General features: G+C 43.5%; 1 pseudogene; it reads right to left on the bottom strand.

The window, feature by feature from the left end:
* Window positions 1-2,331: 2,331 nt before the first annotated feature.
* Window positions 2,332-3,623, bottom strand: LOC126947111 (argininosuccinate synthase-like; annotated as a pseudogene).
* Between the last annotated feature and the right edge of the window lie 20,836 nt (window positions 3,624-24,459).

Raw genomic sequence — 24,459 nt, 5'->3', positions numbered from 1 at the left:
TCACTTAGGGATATAGGGGATTCTGCTAAGTAAACAAAATCAGCTCATTTTAGTTACTTCTTCACAACAGGTGTGGAGACTATGGGTGGTTCATTTAGAACAAAGGTCTCATATTTTAAGATTCAAATTCAAGGGCCCCTAGTGCTTTTTTCTAGGATGGACACAGGGCAGGAGATCAAATTACGTTTTTCAATTCACGTTTCATTTTATTTTATTTTATTTTATTTTATTTTATTTTGAGACAGGGTCTTGCTCTATTGCCCAGGCTGGAATGCAGTTGTCTGATTAGAGCTCACTGCAGCCTCCACCTCCTAAGCTCAAGTGATCCTCCCACTTTAGCCTCCTGAGTAGCTGGAACTATAGGTATGTGCTACCACACTGGCTAATTTTTTTTTGTAGAGACAGGGGTCTCGTCATGTTGCCCACCTGGTCCTGAAATCCTGGGCCCAAGTGATCCTCCTGCCTTGGCCTCCCCAGGTGTTGGGATTACAGGCGTGAGCCACCATGCCCGACCTTGAAAGGTCTCATATCTTAAGACTCTAATTCGTGTGTAACTACTGCTTTTTTCTAGGACAAGCAGAGAGTAGGAGGTCAAATTATGTTGTTCAATTCAGGTATTTAAAAAATAAATCCAGTTGCATAGTCCAACTTGCAGAAGGCAACTTAATAAGCCATTTTAATGAAAGGATGGTTGAAGGTAAAGTCCCTAGACTGGGGACGATGATCATGAGATATACATTGTGATAATTGTGGCGATAAAATTAGACGGGGAATACATAACCCAGTAGGAGCCAGTCAGGGCAGGGGGTTGGGGTAGCTCCGTGCAGGCAAGATTCCAGCTAATGGCTAGATGTGAGAGACCAGGATCCCACTGGCTAGGAGAACGCAGCAGGAGTCAGAGGATGTGGGAAACACAAGAGATATTCTGTGTCTTCTCCCCACCTTCCCCACTAAAAAAATTCCATGTCCACTCAAAATTTTGGAATAGGACCTTATTTGGAAATTGAGTCTTTGTAACTGTAATTAGTACAGGATGTCAAGATGAAGTCATGTTGGATTCAGGACCCTAAATGCAATGACAGGTGTACTCATAAGAGACAGAAGAGGAGATACAGATACAGAGGAGAAGGCCACGTGGAGACAGAGGCAGAGACTGGAGTGACGCAGCCACAAGCCCAGGGATGCCTGGAGCCCCCAGGAGCTGGGAGAGGCAGGAAGGACCCTCCCCTAGAGCCTCCAGAGGGAACTAAGTACACCTGTAGTGGCTTAAACTGTGGTCTTGGAAAGATATATCTATGTCCTAATGGCCAGATCCTGTGAATAGGACCTCATTTGCAAATAGGGGCTTTGCAGATATACCTAAGTCAAGGATCTCAAGATGAGACCATCCTGGATTAGGTTGGGCCCTAAGTGCAATGGCAGGTGTCCTTCTAAGAGACAGAAGAGGATACACAGACACAGAGGAGAAGGCCACGTGGAGATGGAGGCAGGGACTGTAGCGATGCAGCCACAGGTGGAGGAATGCCAAGGATTGCCGGTGGCTACTGGAAGCTAGAGAGAGGCCAACAAGAGAACTAGGAGACCAAAAATGACTTACTTTTACATTTAAAAATAACTAAAAGAGTATAATTGGATTATTGGTAACACAAAGGGTAAATGCTTGAGGGGTTGGATACCCCATTCTCTGTGATGTGATTATTATGCATTGCATGCCTGTATCAAAATATTGCAGATATCCCATAAATATATACACCTCCCATGTACCCCCAAAAATTAACAAATTTGGAAAAAATCAGAACTGGGAGATAATACATTTATGTTGCTTTCAGCCACCCAGTAGGAGGTCATTATTATTTTTTTTAATCTTCTTTTAATTGTCATTTTTGGCCAGGCACGATGACTCACACCTGTAAGGCCAGCACCCTGGGAGGCTGAGGTGGGCAGATTAGCTGAGGTCAGGAGTTCGTGACCAGCCTGGCCAACATGGTGAAACCTTGTCTCTACTGAAAATACAAAAATTAGCCAGGCACGGTGGTGCACGCCTGTAATCCCAGCTACTGAGGGATGAGAATGAGAATGAAGGCTGAAGGACGAGAATCACCTGAACCCAGGAGATGGAGGTTGCAGTGAGCCGAGATCAAGCCACTGCGCTCCAGCCTGGGTGACAGAGTCAGAACCTGTCTCAAAAAAAAATGTCATTTTATAGCTCCCCACTGCAACTGCCCCCCACCCTTCCCTTCAATGACCACTTTTGCAGGCTTCAGGGGGACCAGGGAACAAAGCTGGGGCCTGGCAGCCACTACGCTGCCAGCTGGGGAAAACAAGTCACAATTACAAATTATCACAAGAATTAGTGCCTATACTTGGGGGATCTGCAAAGTGAGGAGGCCCCAGCTCCCCTTGTATAGGGGTCCATTTGGCAGTGACCTTGCTCTGGAGACGGTCATATTCCTTCAGCCTGAGGGAACTGATGGTGATGAACCCGGTGGCATCAACTGGCTCCTAATCGCCCTGCACACTCATGCTCACCAGCTCCTCATTGTAGAGAGACAGTGGGAGCTCCCGGCTGAGGATGTACACCCAACCCTTGAAGACGGACACCTGCACTTTCCCTTCCACTCGTTCCTGGGACTTGGTGATGCAGTGGCGGACAATTCACACTCAGGGTTGTGCCAGAAACCAGTATACACCAGCTCAGCAAATTTCAAGCCCAGGCCTTGTTTGATTTTGCGCACTTCCCGATCCATGGTGAAGTCCTCGATGTGTAAATGAGCATGGTAAAGGATGGTGCTTGCTGGGGTCTCATAGATGCCTCAGGACTTCGTTGCAATGAAATGGCTCTCCACGATGTCAATACGGCCCAGGCCGTGCTTGCCTCTGGCTTCGTTCAGTTACACGAAGAGCTCCTAGGAGGTCTGGTGGGTGGCGCCATCCTCGACGTTGGTCACCTTCACAGGAACCCCTTTTGTGAACTCAATCTCGAGAATATCAGGGGTGTTGGGGGCTTTGGTCAGGTCAGGGCTTATGGTGGCTGGGTCTCTCCAGGATTCCAGCTTCATAGCTCATATGCATGAGGTTCTTGTCCATGCTCCACGGGTTCTTGGGAGTGACCAGGATGGGAATCTGATGTTGCTTTGCATATTCCATCAGCTCGTTGAGGCCCTTGAACCAGTTGTAGAACTCGGGCATCCTCCGGGGAGAAATGACCTTAATCTGGGGGCCAGTGAGCAGGTGAGCTCAAACCGGACCTGATCATTCCCCTTTCCCATGATGCCATAGGATACATACTTGGCCCCCTCCTGCTGGGTGATTTCCGCTTGTTTGTGGGTGATGCAGAGCCTAGCCAGAGAGGTGCGCAGGAGGTAGTGGCCCTCATACAGGGTGCTGGACTGGATGGCCGGCCACATGAACTCCTCCACAAACTCTCTGCTGACATCATTAATGAACACCTTTATGGCCCCAAGCTTCCATGCCTTCTTCCTGTCTTCCTCGAAGTCTTCCTTCTGGCCGATGCTGGCCAGGTAGGCAATGACGTCATGGCCTTGTTCCTTCACCCATACGAGGATGCAGGAGGTGTCCAGGGCACCACGGTGGGCCAGAACCATGGAGCCGTTGCTGGACATAGCGTCTGGAATTGGAAGTGCGAGTTCCCTGCATCTGGAATCTGTCTTCACGGTGCAGTGAACCACTAGGACCCCAGGCAGTTGAGGCAGGTGACAGAGCAAGAGGAGGTAATTTTTTATAGCAACTGTACAAAACTAATACCATTCAGGTTAGAGGCAACACCAAAATCAATGAGAAATGTCAGGTGGGTTAGCACACTGACCAGGAGTTTGGGTCAACACGGGCCCCAGGCCCATGAGCCATGCTCAGACACTGGGTGGAGACTGTTGTGGTATATACTGAAGGAGCTTTGAACTCTCCTTTGGAGCACCAGCCTTGGTTTGGCTGTCAGATGTGTTTGGATTCAGTGCCTATCAACTGAGGAGCTGAGCCTATTGAGAACTCTGTGTGTCAAAATTGGTCAGCATTTGGGGCAGTTCTGGGCTATCAGGTGGAGACAAGATTCCATGGCAGATATGAACCAGAGTCGGAAAGAGAAAGGCATAGGAGGCAAGATAATGCCAATCTCCTGTGAATATGATACCCTGCAATGGAGAAAGGGAATAAAGGTTGCAGATGGAATTAAGGTGGCTAACTCACTCGACCTTAAAACTGGGAGATTGTTTTTGATTATTCAATCTAATTGCAAGAAGTCACGCTGGATTCAGGACCCTAAATGCAATGACAGGAGTCCTTGTAAGAGACAGAAGAGGAGACACAAACACAGAGGAGAAGGCCACGTGGAGACAGAGGCAGAGACTAGAGTGATATGGCCACAAGCCCAGGGATGCCTGGAGCCCCCAGGAGCTGGGAGAGGCAGGAAGGATCCTCCCCTAGAGCCTCCAGAGGGAACTAAGTACACCTGTAGTGGTTTAAACTGTCCTTAGAGTCCTTAAAAATAGACAAAATTCAAGGCCAGCCTGGGCATCATAGCAAGACATTGTCTCCACTTAAAAAAAAAAAAAAAGCCAGATATGGAGACATGCACCTGTAACATGAGCTACTCTGGAGGCTGAGAAGAAAGAAATGCTTGATCCTAGGTGTTGGAGGCTGTAGTGAGCTATGACCGTGGCACTGCACTCCAGCCTGGGTGATACAGCGAGACCTTATCTCAAAAAAATTAAAAGGCTGGGTGCAGTGGCTCATGTCTGTAATCCCAGCACTTTGGGAGGCTGAGGCAGGAGGATCACTTGATCCCAGGAGGTCGAGGCTGCAGTAAGCTGTAAGGATACCACTGCACTCCAGCCTGAGGAACAGAGCAAGATCCTGTCTCAAAAACAAAACAGAACAGAACAAGACAAAACAAACAAACAAACAAACAAAAAACAGCAGAAGACTCAGAGATGAGTATGGTGGTCTCTGGAAGCTGGAAATGATGTTCATTTTATAGCCAGCCAGAAAGGGAGACCTCAATTCTGCAATCACAAGAAACAATTCTGCCACCATCCCTGAAAAGCAAGGAAATGAATTCTGCACAACATCTTCTCTAATAGAATGCAGCCCTACTGACACCTTTTTGTTATTTTTTTTCACTTTTATAATTATAACCACTTTAATGAATGATTTAATGTAAAAATTAGGAAAAAAATCAACATTCGTATCAGATCAAAGATCAGGTTTAAGAAATGAATACACCATATATCTGTTCAAAAGATATTCCAGAAGGAAATTCACAAGGATTTTTCATTCTTGGTGAATGAAAAATAAGGATTTTTCATTCTTATTTTATTTTTTAAAATAACATCAACTTGTACTTGTGATTAAGGACTACATGTACAGGTTTATGATGTTGTTACATTGCATGACGCTGAGCCTACCGACATCTTGATTTTAGCCCAATGAGGCTCTTGTTGAACTTTTCACTTCCAGAATTGCTGAACTGTAGAAGTGTAAGAAAATAAATTTGCATCATTTAAGCAACTAAGTTTATAGCAATTCGTGACAACAGCCATAGAAAATTAATAAGTTGGCGAATGGGTGAGGGCCTGTAAATTCTGTATCTTCCCAGGAGGCAGCCATTTACCCAGTAATAATGCACTATACACCAGGAATTATTGGGCCACAATGTGAGTCATTTCTAGTGGTGGGAATTGACTGCCGATCCCCTGTGCTGTACCTTGGTCTTCTCACCTGTGAGCCATTGGGCACCCTTGTGAGTAACTAGGAAGGTTAACATAAGAGCCAGTGTCCCTGAACTGCTCTTTCTCAAGGTGAAATTGCCCTGTCATGGGCCCAGTCAGGGTTATCACTCAAAAAGCCAATGAGCCAGTGTAAACAGGAGATTCCTTTGAACCAGAGTATCCTCCAGGAGATTCACGATCCACATTCTACTTGCTTCAGAAACAACTTGGGTGTTTGCCAAAAATGCGCAGTCCCAGGTCAAACACTCAGATTAGTTCAATGAAGGTTTCTGCATTGGGGCCTCGACTATCTCATTTTCTGGTTTTCCAATGGGTCCTTCCTGGTATCACCTCCCATAAACACCTTACCCTCAAATCCTAGTCTCTGCTTGTGCTTCTAGGGGGAACTCAGTTTCCTACATTTAATTCTGTTTAAACCTCTACCGCAATAACCCTGCCATAACCCTACCATTAACTCTTTCAAGCAATCCATGTAAGTCGTATGAGCCGTAGACAGATAAACTAAGTGTAAGAAATGTTGGAATAAACAGATCAAACATTTAGATTTCAACTCAAGTTTATTTATGTTTTTTCCAGTTGAAAAAGAAGGACAGCTTACACAGAATAATGAATTCCCTAAAGGCAAAGGGAAAATATGTTTGCATGCTTATCTAATTAATATTGAAATCTGCATAAGATATTCATACATATTTAAGTGCATAACTTAAATTTATACATGTTTGAGAAAATGTGAATTTATTGTATTGTAATACATAAATATTTCATAATACACAATATATTGATGTTGATACATTTACATGTATTGATATAATACTATAAAACATAAATATATAATTTATATAAATATAAATTTTATTTAGATGTTATAAGTTAGATAATTAGATAACTTGATTAGGTAAACATTAGATATTTTTAAATGAATTTACGATGTATAATATACAAATATATAAATACAATATATATGAATATATTATATAATAGAATGAATATATCATAATAACATAAATATTACATATTATAGAAAGATATTTATGTTATGATACAAGTTATATATTCATACGTAACTTTTTTTTTTTGAGATGGAGTCTCACTGTGTCGCCCAGGCTGGAGTGCAGTGGCGAGATCTCAGCTCACTGCAACCTCCGCCTCCTGAGTTCAAGCGATTCTCTTGCCTCAGGCTCCTGAGTAGCCACACCACGCCCGGCTAATTTTTGTATTTTTAGTAGAGATGGGGTTTCACCATGTTGGCCAGGATGGTTTCGATCTCCTGACCTTACGATCCACCTGCATTGGCCTCCCAAAGTGCTGGGATTACAGGCATGAGCTACCACGTGTAATTTATATGCAATATATTATATATAATATAATATAGTGTGTATTTTATGAATGTGATATAATTTTGTAATATATCTTATACAGCCATATAACTTGTAAAATATACCTAAAGACACATATTATATAATATATATCATTTGCATTATTAACAATAAATATTATAATAATTACTACATTAAATCATTTGTGATACAATTATTAACAAATATACACAAGGTAAAGTTGTTCTAATAAATTTTGAAGAAACCAATGATAGAACACGATGTGCCTGGAAATCAAGTGATCTCTTATAGGTGTTATGTTAAAAATGAAGGCTAGGCATGATGGCTCATGCCTGTAATCCCAGCACTTTATTAGGCTAATGCAGGAGCATCGCTTGAGTCCAGGAGTTTGAGACCAGCTTGGGCAATATAATGAGACCTTATCTCTACAAAAAATATAAATGTTAGCTGGGCATGGTGGTGCACACCTGTAGTCCCAGCTACTCAGGAGGCTGAGACAGGAAGATTACCTGAGCCCAGGAGGTCAAGGCTACAGTGAGTCATAATTTCACCACTGCACTCCAGCCTGGGTGACAGATTGAGACCCTGTCTCAAAAACAAAACAAAAACAAAACAAAATAACAACAAAAAGACTCTCACTTTCCTTCAAAGTTTCCATATTGCATAATTAGGAGATATTTACAAACAAATCTACTAGCTTTGTTTCAGCAAATAAACTGATGTAAATCTTTTTTTTCCCCAAAAAAACTGTTAGAAAAATCTTTAAAAATTGAACTAAGATATTCTGTGTTGGCCGGGCGCGGTGGCTCAAGCCTGTAATCCCAGCACTTTGGGAGGCCGAGACGGGCGGATCACGAGGTCAGAAGATCGAGACCATCCTGGCTAACCCGGTGAAACCCCGTCTCTACTAAAAAATACAAAAAACTAGCCAGGCTCGGTGGCGGGCGCCTGTAGTCCCAGCTACTCGGGAGGCTGAGGCAGGAGAATGGCGTGAACCCCGGAGGAGGAGCTTGCAGTGAGCTGAGATCACGCCACTGCACTCCAGCCTGGGTGACAGCGCGAGACACCGTCTCAAAAAAAAAAAAAAAAAAAAAAAAAGATATTCTGTGTTAAAATTAGGTTTTAGTAGGCTGGAGAAGCACATTCCTAAAACTACACAGGCAAGTATGTTACCAATGTGATATGGTCTGGCTGTATCCCCACCCAAACCTCATCTTGAATGAATTCCCATGTGTTGTGGGAGGGACCCAGTGGGAGATAATTTGAATCACTGGGGCGGTTTCCCCCATACTATTCTCATGGTAGTAGGTGGGTCTCATGAGATCTGATGGTTTTATGAGGGGTTTCTGCTTTTGCATCTTCCTCATTTTCTCTTGCTGCCACCATGTAAGAAGTGCCTTTCACCTCCCACCATAATTCTGAGGCCTCCCCAGCAACGTGGAACTGTAAGTCCAGTGAAACCTCTTTTTCTTCCCAGTCTCAGGTATGTCTTTATCAGCAGCGTGAAACGGACTAAAACGCAATGCAATAAAAGTTTGCACTGAAGTAGCATTTGGACTGATGAAGGCAGGTGTGCTAATTGAATGCCCCTGTGTCCTCCTTTCTCCCAGCCCTTGGCCGACATCAGTGATTTCTCGAAGTGATTTTCTCTGCTCAGCCCAGACACATCCCCAGACTGGTTCTCTATTTGCACTAGACAGGTTGCTACTGATCTGCAGGAGCAGACAGGCAAGACAGCACATGCTGCTCCCTGCTGAGATGTGGAGCGTAGCCACGAGTTCACATGCTAACCTCCCTGCCTGAGTAAAGAATTCAGCAAGTGGGATTAACACAGTTTAGGCCCGTGTGGAGTTCAATCTACATCAATACACTCGATATTGTGTGATTCATTAATTAGACAAATGATTAAATCAACAAATGCATTTTTTAATCACTTGACTTTTTAAATTATGACTGTTAGAAGCAGTGTAATTGGGTTTTTAAAAAATTTGTATTAATTTATGAGGCACAAGTGTGATTTTGTAACCTAGATTGTGCAGTGGTGAAGTCTTGGCTTCTGTAACCATCACTGGCATAATGAATATTGTGTCCATTAAGTAATTTCTTATCCCTCAGCCCCTCCTACCCTTTCCAGTCAGCAATGTCTGTTTTTCCACACTCTATGCCTATTTGGAAACATCATTTAGCTCCCACTTATTAGTGAGAACACGTAGTATTTGTCTTTTTGTTTCTGAGTTGTTTTACTTAAGAAAATGGCCACCGCTTCCATCCATGTTGCTGCAAAGGACATGGGTGCATTCCTTTTTGTGGCTGAATAGTGTTCCACTGTGTGCGTATACCACATTTTCTTTATCCCATCATCCACTGATGGACACTTCGGTTGATTCCATATCTTTGTTATTGTAAACAGGGCTTCCAGTACAGGTATCTTTTCTTTTAATGTTGAGACGGAGTCTCCCTCTGTCTTCCAGGCTGCAGTGCAGTGGCACCATCTCGGCTCACTGCAACCTCTGCCTCCCGGGTTCAAGCAATTCTCCTGCCTCAGTCTCCCGAGTAGCTGGGGATACAGGCGTGCACCATCACAACTGGCTAATTTTTGTATTTTTATTAGAGACGGTGTTTCACCATGTTGACCAGGCTGGTCTCAAACTCCTGACCTCTAGTGATCCACCCGCCTCAGCCTCCCAAAGTGCTGGGATTACAGGCATGGGCCACCACGTCCAGCCAGTGCAAGTATCTTTTTGATATAATGATTTCTTTTTTTCTTTTCCTTTGGGTAGATTTCCAGTAGTGGGTTGCTGGATTGAATGATAGTTCTATTTTTGGTTCTTTGAGAAATCTCCACACCCTTTTTCATAGAGATTGCACTAATCTACATTCCCATGAACAGTGTATAAGTGTTCCATTTTCTCTGCATCTTCACCAACATCTGTTTTTTTCTTTTTTTTTTTTTTAGTAATAGCCATTCTGAGTGGTGTAGGATGAAATCTCACGGTATGTGAATAGCTTGCTAAAGGGTGTTTGAATGTACTTTGCTGTGTGGCTCACTTTACCACGAAACAAAATCACAGCCCATCATATCTTTTAGTGGCAATTAAAACGCTCACATGAGGCCAGGCGGGGTGGCTCACACCTGTAATCCCAGCACTTTGGGAGGCTGAGGCAGGCGGATCACTTGAGGTCAGGAGTTCAAGACCAGCCTGGTCAACATGGCAAAACCCCATAGCTAGGTGTGGTGGTGCACGCCTGTAATCCCAGGTACTTGGGAGCCTGAGGCAGAAGAACCACTTGAACCTGGGAGGCGGAGGTTGCTGTGAGCCGACATCATGCCACTGCACTCCAGCCTGGGCAACAGAGCAAGACTCTGTCTCAAAAACAAGCCAACAAAAAGTGCTTACATGTTAAGGATCTACCAGAAAATTTGGTATGCATACAGAGGTTACAGATAGGTCTAGGCTGAGTGTACTTGTGGCTCCATGAATCTACATAAAAATCAATCATCTACTTTGTCATTTACAGCACTGTTCATATGGAAGGGGGGCAGGGAAGTGCTGCGTAGAAGAAGGTGTGGTCCTTGGCTAGGGCTCCACCTGTGGGCCTGTGCCCATGGACCTAAGTGAGGACAGGCACTCCTGTTTTCCTGCCCAAATGTTGCATTTCCCAAGAGCACTCTGGCCTGCTATACTCCCAATCTGTGCTTATAAAAACCTCGAGACCGTAGCAGGCAGACACGCAAGGGCCTGGACATTGAGAGGAACACATCAGCGGAAGAAGACATAGCAGCCAGACCTCGAGGGGAGCACGTCAGCGGAAGAGTGCACTGGCAGACGCCGGCAGGCCGGCAGGCCATTGACCGGCAGAACCACACGGAGTTTCACGGGGAAGGTCAGAGGAAAGCCGGGGCTGCTGAGCGGCCGGCAACTCCGGGCGAAAACCATCTCCCTTCTGGCTCCCGCATCTGCTGAGAGCTACTTCTACTCAATAAAACCTTGCACTCATTCTCCAAGCCCACGTGTGGATCTGATGCTTCTGGTACACAAAGACAGGAACCCGGGGTACAGAAAGCCCTCTGTCCTTGTGATAAGGCAGGGGGTCTAACTGAGCTGAGTAACACAAGCCGCCTATGAACGGCTAAGCTAAAAGAGCACCCTGTAACACATGCCCACTGGGGCTTCAGGAGCTGTAAACGTTCACCCGCAGATGCTGCCGAGGGCAGGAGCCCCGCAACCTCCCCAGCTGCCTGCACCTCCAAGCGGTTTGCGCAGCGGGGCACTGAAGAAGTGAGCCGCACCCCCATTGCACGCCCTGTGAGGGAGATGGGGGAACTTACCCCATTTCGCGGTGGTTGAGATAGTCAGATTCCTACGTGATACTCATTTTCCGTTACTTCTTTACTGAGTGTACCATGCTGCATACAGGTGCCCAAAGATGTCCACATCCTAATCCCTGGAACCCATGAATATGTTACTTTGTCTGGCAAAAACGACTTTGCAGATGTATGAGGTTGGTGCAAAGATAATGGCAAAAACCGCAATTACTTTTGCAGCAACCTTATAATTAAGTGAAATGTCCTGAGATGGGGAGATGAGCCTGGGTTGTCCAGGGGCACCCTGATGTAATCACAGGGTCCGTAGAAGAGGGAGCGAGGAGGGTCAGAAAGAGAAAGACTGGAAGACACTAGGCAGCTGGCTTTGAACATACAGAAAGGGACCACTAATTTCCCCACAAGAGCCTCCAGAAGGAACACAGTCCTGCCAGCACCTTAATTTTAGACTTCTGAGCTCCAGAACTATAAGATAATACATTTGTCTTGTTATAATCCACTAAATGCGTGGCAATTGGTTACAGCAGCTATAGGGAAAACCACTCACATACCCACACACTATGCAATATGCTCAACAGAAAAATTTATTCTTTTCTAAACACTCTTCCAGTTGACGCTGTGAAAGTTCAGTGGTGCTGGGAGCTCCTGGAGGGGGTCTTGTTTTGTTTGTTTTTCTTCCTTCCTCCTGTTCTCCTGATTTATGTCTGGAATACAGATGGGGTGGCTGAAGAGTCAGCAGCTTTTGTCTTTTTTTTTTTTTTTTTTTTTTTTGAGGTGGAGTCTGGCTCTGTCCAGGCTGGAGGCACGACCTAGGCTCACTGCAACCTCCGCCTCCTGGGTTCAAGCAATTCTCCCGCCTCAGCCTCCTGAGTAGCTGGGATTACAGGCGTGTGCCACCATGCCTGGTTAATTTTTGTATTTTTAGTAGACATGGAATTTCGCCATGTTGGCCAGGCTGGTCTTGAACTCCTGACCTCAAGTGATCTGCCTGCATTGACCTCCTGAAGTGCTGGGATGACAGGTGGGAGCCACCACGCCTGGGCAACAGCTTTTGTTAAATGTGGGAGTTCACATGCTAAGGGAAGAGGGTGCTGGTATCCCAGAACTCCAGCCTTGGGTTTTCCATCTCCAGAATTCTTATCAGTGAGGCAGAAACAAATGGTACTCTTGTTAAAACACTATTTCTGCCAAACAAACACAGTATTTAAATTGTACAAGCATTTTCAAGTCAAGTTTTTTATTTTTCTTAACACCCTGACCCCTTAGGAAACAGAAGAATGTACGGACTTTGGAGGATTGACTAAAAGAAAGAACTAGAAATCACCCTTTTTTTAGACACCTCCGATACATCACTCATCAATTAAGTCCCAAGAATTATATAAAGCCTGGATGATGAGAATAAAACAAATATTTTTGTTATTTGATTACCCACACTGTAGCACAAACAACAACAATAACAAAAACCAGACATACATACATGCAAAAAGTTTATATAGTGTTTTAGGAAAGTCTCACACATTTGCCAAGAGAAAAAAAGTAAATGAAAGTATTACAATAAAGTCACTTTCTAAAGAATTTAGACTGTATTTTATTACAACTGCATTTTATTCTATTGAAGAAAAAATAATCACACATGATTCTAGCTAACCTTTGAAGAAGGCTATTTTTTATGAAATTAATAAAAAATGAATGTTCAAACTTATCTCAAGTATGGGTAGGTGGATATAAAGATAGATAGAAAATAGATAGAAAGATAGACCATAGAGATGATAGATGATGGATAGACCAGCAGTCCTCAACCTTTTTGGCATGAGGAACCAGTTTCAGGGAAGACAATTTTTCCATGGACTTGATGGAGAGGTGGTTTTAGGATGATTCAAGGGCATTGCATTTATTGTATACTTTATTTGTATTGTGATTACATTATAATATATAATGAAATAATTCTACAACTCACCATCATGTAGAATCAGTGGAGCCCTGAGCTTGCTTTCCTGCAACTAGATGGTCCCATCTGGGGGTGGTGGGAGACAGTGACTGATCATCAGGCATTAGATTCTCATAAGGAGCATGTGGCAAACTCTAGATCCCTCACATGCACAGTTCACAATAGGGTTCTTGCTCCTGTGAGAATCTAATGCGGCCGCTCATCTGACAGGAAGTGGAGTTCAAGCAGTAATGCAAGCGATGGGGAGCAACTGTCAATACAGATGCAGCTTCACTCTCTCACCTGCTGCTCACTTCCTGCTGTGTGTGCCAGTTCCTATCAGGCCACCGACTGGTACCAGTCCATGGCCTGGGGGTTGGGGACCCCTGGGATAGAGGAGAAACAATCAGTAGGTGATAAATTAGACAACTGATAGAGATCAGATACATAGATATATATATATAAGACAATTTATAGATTGATAGAAATATAGATGGATACATGGAGGATGGATAGATAAGTTTACCTGTTAAGAAAAAAATAGAGTATGCTGAGAGTTCGTAAATAAGAAGTCTGTGCTTGCTGTGCAAATATTGTTTATATTAAGGGTTCTATTATAACGCTCCTGGAGAAACATGGGAAGTGTGGTTTCACAGTGGCTTTCAGATGTTCTGTGCATCATATCCATGGGTGCTCATTTCATGATGTGCAGATTCTGTGCCTATTTCACTAGATTGAAAATGGATGCTAACATATTTGGTTCTTTACTAAAAAACATTATAGGCTGGGTATGGTGGCTCATGCCTGTAATCCCAGCACTTTGGGAGGCTGAGACAGAGGGATCACTTGAGGTTGTGAGTTAAGACCAGCCTGGCCAACATGGTGAAACCCCGTCTCTACTAAAAATACAAAAAATTAGCCGGAAGTGGTGGCACGTGCCTGTAGTCCCAGCTACTCAGGAGGCTAAGGCAGGAGAATCGCTTGAGCCTGGGAAGTAGAGGTTGCAGTGAGCCAAGATGGCGCCACTGCACTCCAGCCTGGGTGACAGTGAAACTCTGTCTCAAATAAAAAAAAAAAAAGCGTGACATATAATTTTACCTATCCATCCAATGATCAAGAAATAAACAAAATATGTTCAATATGTTCAATTCCTACAGTCTAATATGATTCATTCATGAAATGGAATGAAGGTCTAATACAGGCTACTATATGTGTGAACCTTGAAAACACCATGCTCAGTAAAAGAAGCCAGTCACAAAAGACCACATATTATATCATTCCATTTACATTAAATTTCAAGAATAGCTAAATCTATGGACAGAAAACATAAAATAATTGGTTTCCAGGGACTAGGAGAAAAGGAGAATGGAGAGTGACTGCTTAATGGACATAGGGTTTCCTTTTGGGATGTTTAAAATGTTTAGGAACTAGATAGTGATGATAATTGCATAATATTGTGAATGCACTATAGCAGGGGTTTCTAACCCCTAGGCCATGGACTGACTCCTGTCCATGGCTTATTAGGAACCAGGCCACACAGCAGGAGGTGAGAGGCAGGTGAGTGAGCAAAGCTTCATGCCTATTTACAGCTGCTCCCCATGGCTCACATTCACCTGAGCTCCACCTCCTGTCAGATCAGTGGTGGTATTAGATTCTCATAGGAGAGCAAACCCTACTGTGAACTGAGCATGTGAGGGATCTAGGTTGCATGCTCCTTATGAGAATCTAAGGCCTGATTATCTGTCACTGTCTCCCATCACCCCCGGATGGGACTGTCTTGTAGGAAAACAAGCTCAGTGCTCCCACCTATTCCACATTATGGTGAGTTGTAGAATTATTTCCTTATATATTACAATGGAATAATAATAGAAATAAAGTGCACAATAAATGTAACATACTCGAATTATCCTGGAACCAACCTCCTCAACCCCACCACTACCGTCCTTGGAACAATTGTCTTCCACTAAACCAGTCCCTGGTGCCAAAAAGGTTGGGGACCACTGCACTAAATGCCACTGAATCATACTTCAAAATGGTTAAAATAGTCCATTTTATGTTATATGAGTTTTACCCCAAAATAGAAAGTGAAACTCATGGAATTACTAAACTTCAGACACATTTTATTTAAACGAGTAGTATTTCTTTTTAAAAGATTATTTCGGCCAGGTGCGGTCACTCACGCCTGTAATCCTAGCACTTTGGGAGGCCGAGGCGGGCAGATCACGAGGTCAGGAGTTCAAGACCAGCCTGACCCATATGATGAAACCCCGTCTCTACTAAAAATACAAAAATTAGCCGGGCGTGGGGGCGTGGTGGTGCATGCGTATAGTCCCAACTGCTTGGGAGGCTGAGGCAGGAGAACAGCTTGAACTCGGGAGGTGGAAGTTGCAGTGAGCTGAGATCACGCCACTGCACTCCAGCCTGGGCAATAGAGCAAGACTCAATCTCCCCCTAAAAAAGATTATTTCAGAGTAAAAGAAAAAAAAAAAGAAAAACCAGGAGATGAAAAGCACAATGCGCCTTGGTCTTTTAGGAGTTTAACTAGGTTAACCTCATATTCCTTAATGGCTTTAAGTTTAAACGTCAAGGCAATAAAACATTCAGTGGTCCTTTTAAACATAAAAATCAGAAGACATTCTTTCTAAATCAGACAAATCCCCCTTTTGGGTATAAAACCAAAAATGCTTAGAGTAAAAAAAAGGAAAAAAAATTCAGTACTAAGCCTTTTTGTCTATCGCCTCTCTCTTCTTCCAGTCTTAAACACAAAGTAGCCTTTAGGAATTTCTTTTAATTTCTCAGAATTTTTATATATAGCAAATCATTTATTAATACATATAGATGTGTGCCAATTAAAATATTTTAAATAATGAAAGAATAACACTCATACTTATGCCTATCTTTACAATGATTATGCCTGAGAAATAAATGAGGAAAGACTGATCATAAACAATTATCTTATAATAATTTAGTCTTATCTAATATCATTAGATAAGATATTATAATATTATTAGATAAAACATTAATAATTACATTATCAGATAAGATAATATTAATAATCAATCATGTCTAATAATTTTCAAAATAAAAACCCATGGGTAAAATACTCTGCCTTATAATAAAAATACAATATGACATAATAATAAAAACAAAGCAAAACCTACCTTCATGTGTTGGTTCTTGGTTCTTTCCTCTAGTTCCTTACCAGAGGAGTAGTGGATTTGGTAATTTAAGAAGTGTCAAATCTTCCCTTCAGCAACCACACGCCTGTCCAGGGAGTCAGCTCACAAATCACGTGTCAATTATCAGGAGAGATGGTAGACCCTGTGCAAGAGCTCTGTATGAGTTTCCTGTGGCTGCTAAAACAAATACCAAAAACACTGGTTGAAAACAATGCACATTTATTCACGTGCAGTTCTAGAAATCAGAAGTCCTAAATGAGTCTCCTGGGGCTGAAATCAAAGTGTCAGCCAGGTTGGTTCCTTCTGGAGGATGCAGGAAAGAATCCATTTCCTTGCAGTTTGTACCTCCTAGAGGCTGCCTGCATTCCTTGGAATGTGGTTTCTTCCTTCATCTTCAAAACCAGCAACAACCAGCAGAGACCGTTTCACATCTCATCATTCTAACCTCCATTTCTGCCTCCCTCTTCTACTTTTAAGAGCCCTTGCAATTACATGGGGTCCACTTGGATAACCCAGAATAATCTCCTCATTTTAGGATCAGCTGATGAGCAAACTTCATTTTCCCTCCAACTTTGATTCCCCTATTGACATATAAGGTAACATTTTCATAGGCTCTGGGAAAGAGGATGTAAAAATATTTACTTAAGGATCTTGGGATGAGATCATCCTGGAATCGACCCTAAATGCAATGACAGGTGTCCTTCTAAGAGACAGAAGAGGAGATGGTGCAGACACAAAGGAGAAGGCCGCGTGGAGACAGAGGCAGAGACTGGAGTGATGCGGCCACAAGCTCAGGAATGCCTGGAGCCCCCAGGAGCTGGGAGAGGGAGGAAGGATCCTCCCTTAGAGCCTCCAGAGAGGGTGCAGCCCTGCCCACACCTTGACCTCAGTCTTCTGGCCTCCAGAACTGGGAGAGCATACATTTCTGTTGTCCTAAGACACTCAGTGGCGGTTTGTGTGGCAGTCCTGGGAAATGCATACAGATTGTGCCCACGTTTGAAGGTCAATTAAGAATAATTACCAAACCACACAGTTTCTGTTTAAGCTAAATACTATATTTGCCTTTTTCTTTGTAATGTATTCAGGGCAACATTTACAAGCTGAATTTTCTCATCCAGGCTTTCTAACGGCTTTGAGTTATTTGTTTCTTTTACTTTATTCTTAAGAGAGTTATATTTATATCTTTAAAGTGCATGTTCCAAAGTGTTTTGATACTTCTTTAAAATACATTAGTGCTCCTTTGAATTTAGTCTGAGTTTTAGTGAATCTCTAAGCTTGTCCACTTACAACACACACCTGTATTTAAAATCGAGTAAATCTCAGTATGTTTCAATCTCATGATTAGGCACACGTGAAGGTCACTGTGTATGAGAACTAATTTCCTCTTCTGTATTTTAAGAATAACTTCAAGCTTGCTCCGTGAGTCCCCCTCGGTCTGTTAACTGAGGCCGCTTCTTCTAATTCATGAAAGAGACTTCTTACCAAAACGGAAAGCACTTCACGCGGTGTCCTATAGAATTCTGAGTGTTCATTATTTATAGGACATCTTTCTGAATTAATAGTTTCATGCTGAAGGAGAGACCACTTGCCATTTTTATTTCGAAAAGTGAGATGGGTCTTGGAATCCATCCACATGTAAGAAGAATGTCATAGGACAGGGGTTTGCAACCCCATAGGCCATAGACTGCTACCAGCCTGTTAGAAACCAGGTTGCACAGCAGGAGGCGAGCAGCAGGCCAGTGAGCGAGGCTTCGTCTGTGTTTACAGCTGCTTCCCATCCTGAGCTCCACCTCCTGTCAGATCAGCAGCAGCATCAGATTCTTACTGGAGCAGAAACCCTATTGTGAACTGCACATATGAAGGATCTAGGTTGCAGGCTCCTTATGAGAATCTAATGCCTGATGATTTGTCACTGTCTATCCCATCACCCCCAGATGGGACTGCCTAGCTGCAGCAGAACAAGCACAGGGCTCCCATGGATTTTACGTGATAGTGAGTTGTAGAATTATTTCATTGTATATTACAGTGGAATAATAATATAAATAAAGTGCACAATAAATGTAATGTGCTTGAACCATCCCAAAACCATATGTCCCACCCCCATCCTGCTCCACAGAAAAGCTGTCTTCCATGAAATTGGTCCCGGTGCCAAAAACATTAGGGACCGCTGCCCTAGGAGATTTCTAGACCATGCCACTCGAGGGCAAGGTCTCCACCAGCCATTAGTGCTCAGACTAGTTTCAGTGACATTCTTTCCTTCTTCCTCACAAGCTTCTAGGGCAGCTTCCATGTGGAATCCCCTAGAAGCCATTTGGTTTGTATTCCAAGAGGCAGCTTGTCTGAAAGAAGACGAATCAGCAAAAACATAAGCCAAAACAGAACACGGGAAAGAAAGAGTCTCAACTCTTTAAATATAGACTTTTAAAAACTAGACTTTATTTTTAGAGCAGTCTGAGCTGCAAAATTGAGCAGAAGGCACCGAAATTTTTATATATCCCTTTCCTACACACACACCCGCTCTTCCATGATCAATATCTCTCAGCAGGGTGAGACGTCTGTTACAACAGATGAACCCACACAGAGACACCAAAGTCACCCAAAGTCTGTAGTTTTCATTAGGGCTCCCTCTTGGTGTGAACTCCAGAATTGTGAGTGTTCATCATTTATAGAACATCTTTCTGAAATGAATAGTTTCACGTTGGAAAAGAGACCCTGTGCCATTTTTATTTTGAAAAGTGAGATGGGCTGAGTGTGGTGGTTCACGCCTGTAATCCCAGCACTTTGGGAGGGCAAGATAGATGGATGACCTGAGGTCAGGAATTCGAGACCAGCCTGGCCAACATGGTGAAACCCCGTCTCTACTAAAAATACAAAAATTAGCCAGGCATGGTGGTGCATACCTGCAGTCCCAGCTACTTGGGAGTCTGAGGCAGGAGAAACGTCTGAACCCAGGAGGTGGAGGTTGCAGTGTGCCAAGATTCCATCACTGCACTCCAGCCTGGACAACAGAGTAAGACTTCATCTCAAAAAAAAAAAAAAAAAAAAAAAAAAAAGTGAGCTAGGTCTTGATTTCTGCTGAATTACCCATCTAGGATTGAGGTCTTTGAAGGGATTCATTAATAATTGCTGACATTGCCGGGCGCAGTGGCTCAAGCCTGTAATCCCAGCACTTTGGGAGGCCGAGACGGGCGGATCACGAGGTCAGGAGATCGAGACCATCCTGGCTAACACGGTGAAACCCCGTCTCTACTAAAAAATACAAAAAACTAGCCGGGCGAGGTGGCGGGCGCCTGTAGTCCCAGCTACTCGGGAGGCTGAGGCAGGAGAATGGCGTAAACCCGGGAGGCGGAGCTTGCAGTGAGCCGAGATCGCGCCACTGCACTCCAGCCTGGGTGACAGAGCCAGACTCCGTCTCAAAAAAAAAAAAAAAAAAAATAATAATAATAATAATAATTGCTGACATTTCCTTGCCTTTCCCTGTCTGCAATTCACTGGCCTGTGTGGTCTGGGTTGGGGAGGAATGGGACAACCTTCTGTGATCTCATCTTCTGCAGCTGGTTTTCTACCAATTGAAATTTTAGGGATCCAGAGCGGAGAAGCTTGTGTCTGTGAGTTCCGTGTTCTAGGTGCTGCTGGTCACGGTAAGAGACAGTAGTAGATAAACAGCTTTCATTTTGCCCGGAAATCCCCATCAGCACGTCCGCCCAAGCTGGGTCAGGCAAGTTCACTTCTCCACGACGTGTTTTCTCTGTAGGCTGATGTGCACCATGCTAAGCAGAATTTTCTCCAGCCTAATTTGCAGAGATAACTCAACCGTGTTCAGGAGATCTAGAGGGTTTCTCTGACATGTTCTTTGTGTTTATTTACTTATTTTCCACGCTGCTGTTCTATTTTAAAGTATGCTGTTGAGAAAATCTGGGAACATTTTAGTACATGCAACAGAACAGGGTATTCCTCCTGGCTGTGCTAAGATGATAAGAAGGAAAACAAAAATACCCCCTCCTTTTCATCGAGGTGGCCAGTAGCCCGTATTTTCATTTAAGGTTTACCCTAGACGGATGAGGGCAAGTTCCCACGGAAAATTCCTGAAAGTCTGTTTCTGCTCAAATAAAGATACAACCCCACTAGCTATTAGTCTGCCCCCGGGATTTCTGAGCTATGCAAGCCCATGAGTTTGAAGTAGAGATTTCCTGTGTAGACTATTTTTTTTCCCTCCAGTCATCCAAGGGTATTCACTAGGTCAGCCCTTCTCCTGATTACAGAGTTTGGGAAGCAGTGGGGTTTGCAGGCATGTGACTAAGAAAGTTACTTTTACAACCCCTGTTAAGAAAATTACATAGTGATCCACAGAGTCCTTTAGAATATTAGATTTTCACATTGAAATCAGAATCGCCAGGAACTGCAGTTCATACACAAAACAGCCAGTGCACCTCCAGAGACTGCATTGGGGTAAAACCTGGATAGGAAGATGAAAGACACAGCAATAAAGTTGAAAAAATGACTGTAGGTTCACTGGATCCTCTATATAAATATTAACTACAGATGTGGTGCAGGTAGTATGTTCAGTTCTCTCTATACAGCATTGCATTCTGTCTTTACGACACCTCCAAGAGGTAAAATTACCCTTATTGTACCCCTGAGAAATCTAGTTTTAGGAAGGGAGAATAGTGTGTTCTAGGCCCTCTGGCCAAGAAATAGCAAGTAGTAGGAGGAGGTGGTTTGAGCTCTACTATCTGTCTGACTTAACCACCTATGGTTCTGCTGTTGGTTAAAGCCTTGCAAGAAAAGTGGATTTTAAAGATCTTATGACGAAGGCAGAGGGATGATGGCTTCCCCATGGTAAGGGCCTCCTGGGTCTCCTGGGCTGCAAGTTTCCCTATCTCCACATTTCTAGAGGAGAGAGGGTCTCTGTGGAGGGTCAGGGTTGGGTAATGGGAAGTGAACTAGCAAACCTGTTTGGATTTCCTTCTGAATGCATCAGTCTAGCGGGTTGAATTTAAAGGGCAGGCACTTCTCAATCATGTCTTTTCCACACATCGTTTTTTAAAACTGGCATGCCACCAGCCTGCTTCAGGGGCATCTCAGCAAACAGGATTGGTTACACAAGGAAATGGTACCATTAGGCTTGTCAAAAAAAAAAGCTTTTTTTTTTTTTTAATACTCACAGATGTCTTTTGTAGATCAAAGACAAAACAGGCAAACGCTGATGATAAGGACACGTTGTCAAAATGCTGGCTCAGGAAGAGAAATGCTGCTAACCAGAGGAACAGTGAAAAGCAGTGGCTGGTAAAAGTCACTTTCACTGGTGCATCCTGCAACAAACTGCAATCCGTCAGGTTCCATGGCATTTGGCGATTAGGAAGGCTCTGACCTTTTGTTAATCACTGAGCTCAGTATCATTCTTTTGCTTGAAGTACATTCTGTAGCTACAAGGATTGACCTGCCCGTCATTTGATCATCCCTCCTCATCCTCCACATGGTGGAATTATTAGCAAACAGATGAATTTAATTTAGCCAACATGTACTCCAAACCTCCTGTATTTAAGGAACTCTCTTGGCACTTCAAGGGATTCGACAATTAATAAAACATGGTCCCTGCTCTAGGAACACATAACCAAGCAAGCAGGCAACATTAGCAGGACAAACATCAAAACAAAAAAAGACTAAATGCAGCAAAATATGCATTTTATTTTAAGAAAGGACGGAATGACGAGATTCCATAATGCTTTATTTGTGGATTTATTGTGCAAGTTATGCCCTGGGACTTTTCTAGTCTAGGCATTTATTTTTATTAGTATGTGTGTTATTAAAAAATAATTTATTGAGATGAAATTCACATCATAAAGTAAACCATGCTAAAGTAACAATGTAATGGCATTTTGTACATCCTCAATGTTGTGCAACCATCACCAACATGTAGTTCCGAAATATTTCTGTCACCCCAAGCTAAAACCCTGCACCCATTCAGCCGTCTCTTTCCACTGCTTACTCCCCCTCATCCCATGCATGAAATTTTCAAAGCAGAATTTAATTAGTTGACTTGGCATTTTATTTACTTCACACTTGTAAGGAATTAAAACTGCTATGTTTGAGTTAACCATCTCATTTCCGTAAACCTACGCCTTTAACTAGACTTCGATAAACCACTTTTGGGGTGCAGATTGTACAGGTAGCACAAGTATTTAGAGGTATTAATAGATACTATCTATTAAATGTGCCAATAATAATCCCCCTGGATAAGGTAGTATAAACAGATTTCCTTACTGCAGGGAAATTCGGACTTTTTTTTTTTTTTTAAGGCAGGGTCTTACTCTGTCACCCTGACTGGAATGCGATGGTGTGAACTTGGCTCACTGCAAACTCTGCCTCTCAGGCTCAAGCAATTCTCCCTTGTCAGCCCCCAGTATGTAGCTGGAACTACAGGCATATGCCGCCATGCCTGGCTATTTTTTTTTTTTTTTGTAGAGATAGAGCTTTGCCATGTTGCCTAGGCTGGTCTCAAACTCCTGGACTCAAGCAATCCTCCCACCTTGGCCTCCCAAAGTGCTGGGATTACAGGCGTGAGCCACTGTGCCTGGCCAAATGTAGACATTTCTTAATAGAATTCAACCTCAGTCATGCACACATTCATTCATTCCATTGAACACCTAGTGTATGCCAAGCTCTGTGCTATACTCCAGGTGTCAAGAAGCTATGATGGCATAAAAAGGTGAGTGATTGTCCACAATGCAGGAAAAAGCCCACATTAGCAATGGGCACGGAGGTAAGGAAATACTACACAATGGAGACTGAGGAGAACTTTGTCAAAACAGTGGCATGAACCGACAACAAAAATCAGGGATGTGCTACCTGATCTTGACCAGCCAGTCCTATCACCAAAAGGAAGATCCCAGGGACAAGCAGGCTGGGAAGCACAGGGCATGGCACCGGCCACCCATGGAAAACTTCAGCCTTGGGTGTGAGGATGATGGCACCCCTCTAAGTTTCAGTGATGGCCTGGAAGGGATGAATGAGAAGGAGTTGGTGGAGGAAGAAGTTGTCAAAATCTAAGACATATCTATGCAACTGCAGTGAGAGAGGTGGAGAGAAGAGCACGTTGGGCCCAGAGATTCTTAGGCATCAGGATCTAAACTTGGCAACCAGTTGACTGTGACGAAGACATGAAAGAGAGGCAGAAGGCAACGATGGCTTGAGTTTCTAGTTTAGCTGATGAGATGGGTGGCAACATCATTAACAGAGGTAAAGACGTGTTCAAGAGACAGTTGTTTTCTGTTTTGTTTTGTAATTTAATCAGTGGATTTGGGGCATGCCCAGAAAGAGGCTACCTAAGGGTATTAGGTGACTATTCCCTGGAACTATGTCAACACACACTGAAAACGAAAGCTAGAGAAGGAATGAATTCCCATTTATGAACCAGTGTTTCCTGACTCTCAACTCTGTCTGACTCTCAACTCTGTGGAAGCCACCCTAGGCATGGGAGGCAGGTGGTGAGGAATTCCCAGACGTTGTGTTTCTTTGGAGGAGCTAAGATGGTCCAGGCTCCATGCAGGGGAAGCAACTTATTTCTTAGGCTTAGTCCTTCCTTCCTCCTGAAAGACCCCTGACAGAGTGCTAGATGTAGGGCAGGACTTCTGAACCTAAAGAGCAGACACTTCTCAATTATACTTTTTCCATGCATTGCCTTCAAAAAACTGCATGCCTGCTGGGCTCGGTGGCTCACGCCTGTAATCCCAGCACTTTGGGAGGCGGAGGTGGGTGGATCACTTGAGGCTAGAAATTCGAGTCCAACCTGAGCGACGCAGTGAGACCCTGTCTGTACAAAAAAAAAAAAAAAAAAAAAAGTACAAAAATTAGCCCAGCGTGGTGGCGTAAGCCTCCAGTCCCAGCTACATGGGGGGACTGAGGTAGGAGAATCGCTTGCACCTCGAAGGCAGAAGTTACAGTGAGC

This window comes from Macaca thibetana, chromosome Y (assembly GCF_024542745.1).
Source record: "Macaca thibetana thibetana isolate TM-01 chromosome Y, ASM2454274v1, whole genome shotgun sequence".
Classification (NCBI taxonomy): Eukaryota; Metazoa; Chordata; class Mammalia; order Primates; family Cercopithecidae; genus Macaca; species Macaca thibetana.
Note: the sequence above shows the minus strand (reverse complement) of the source record. Positions and strands in the feature narration are given on the sequence as shown.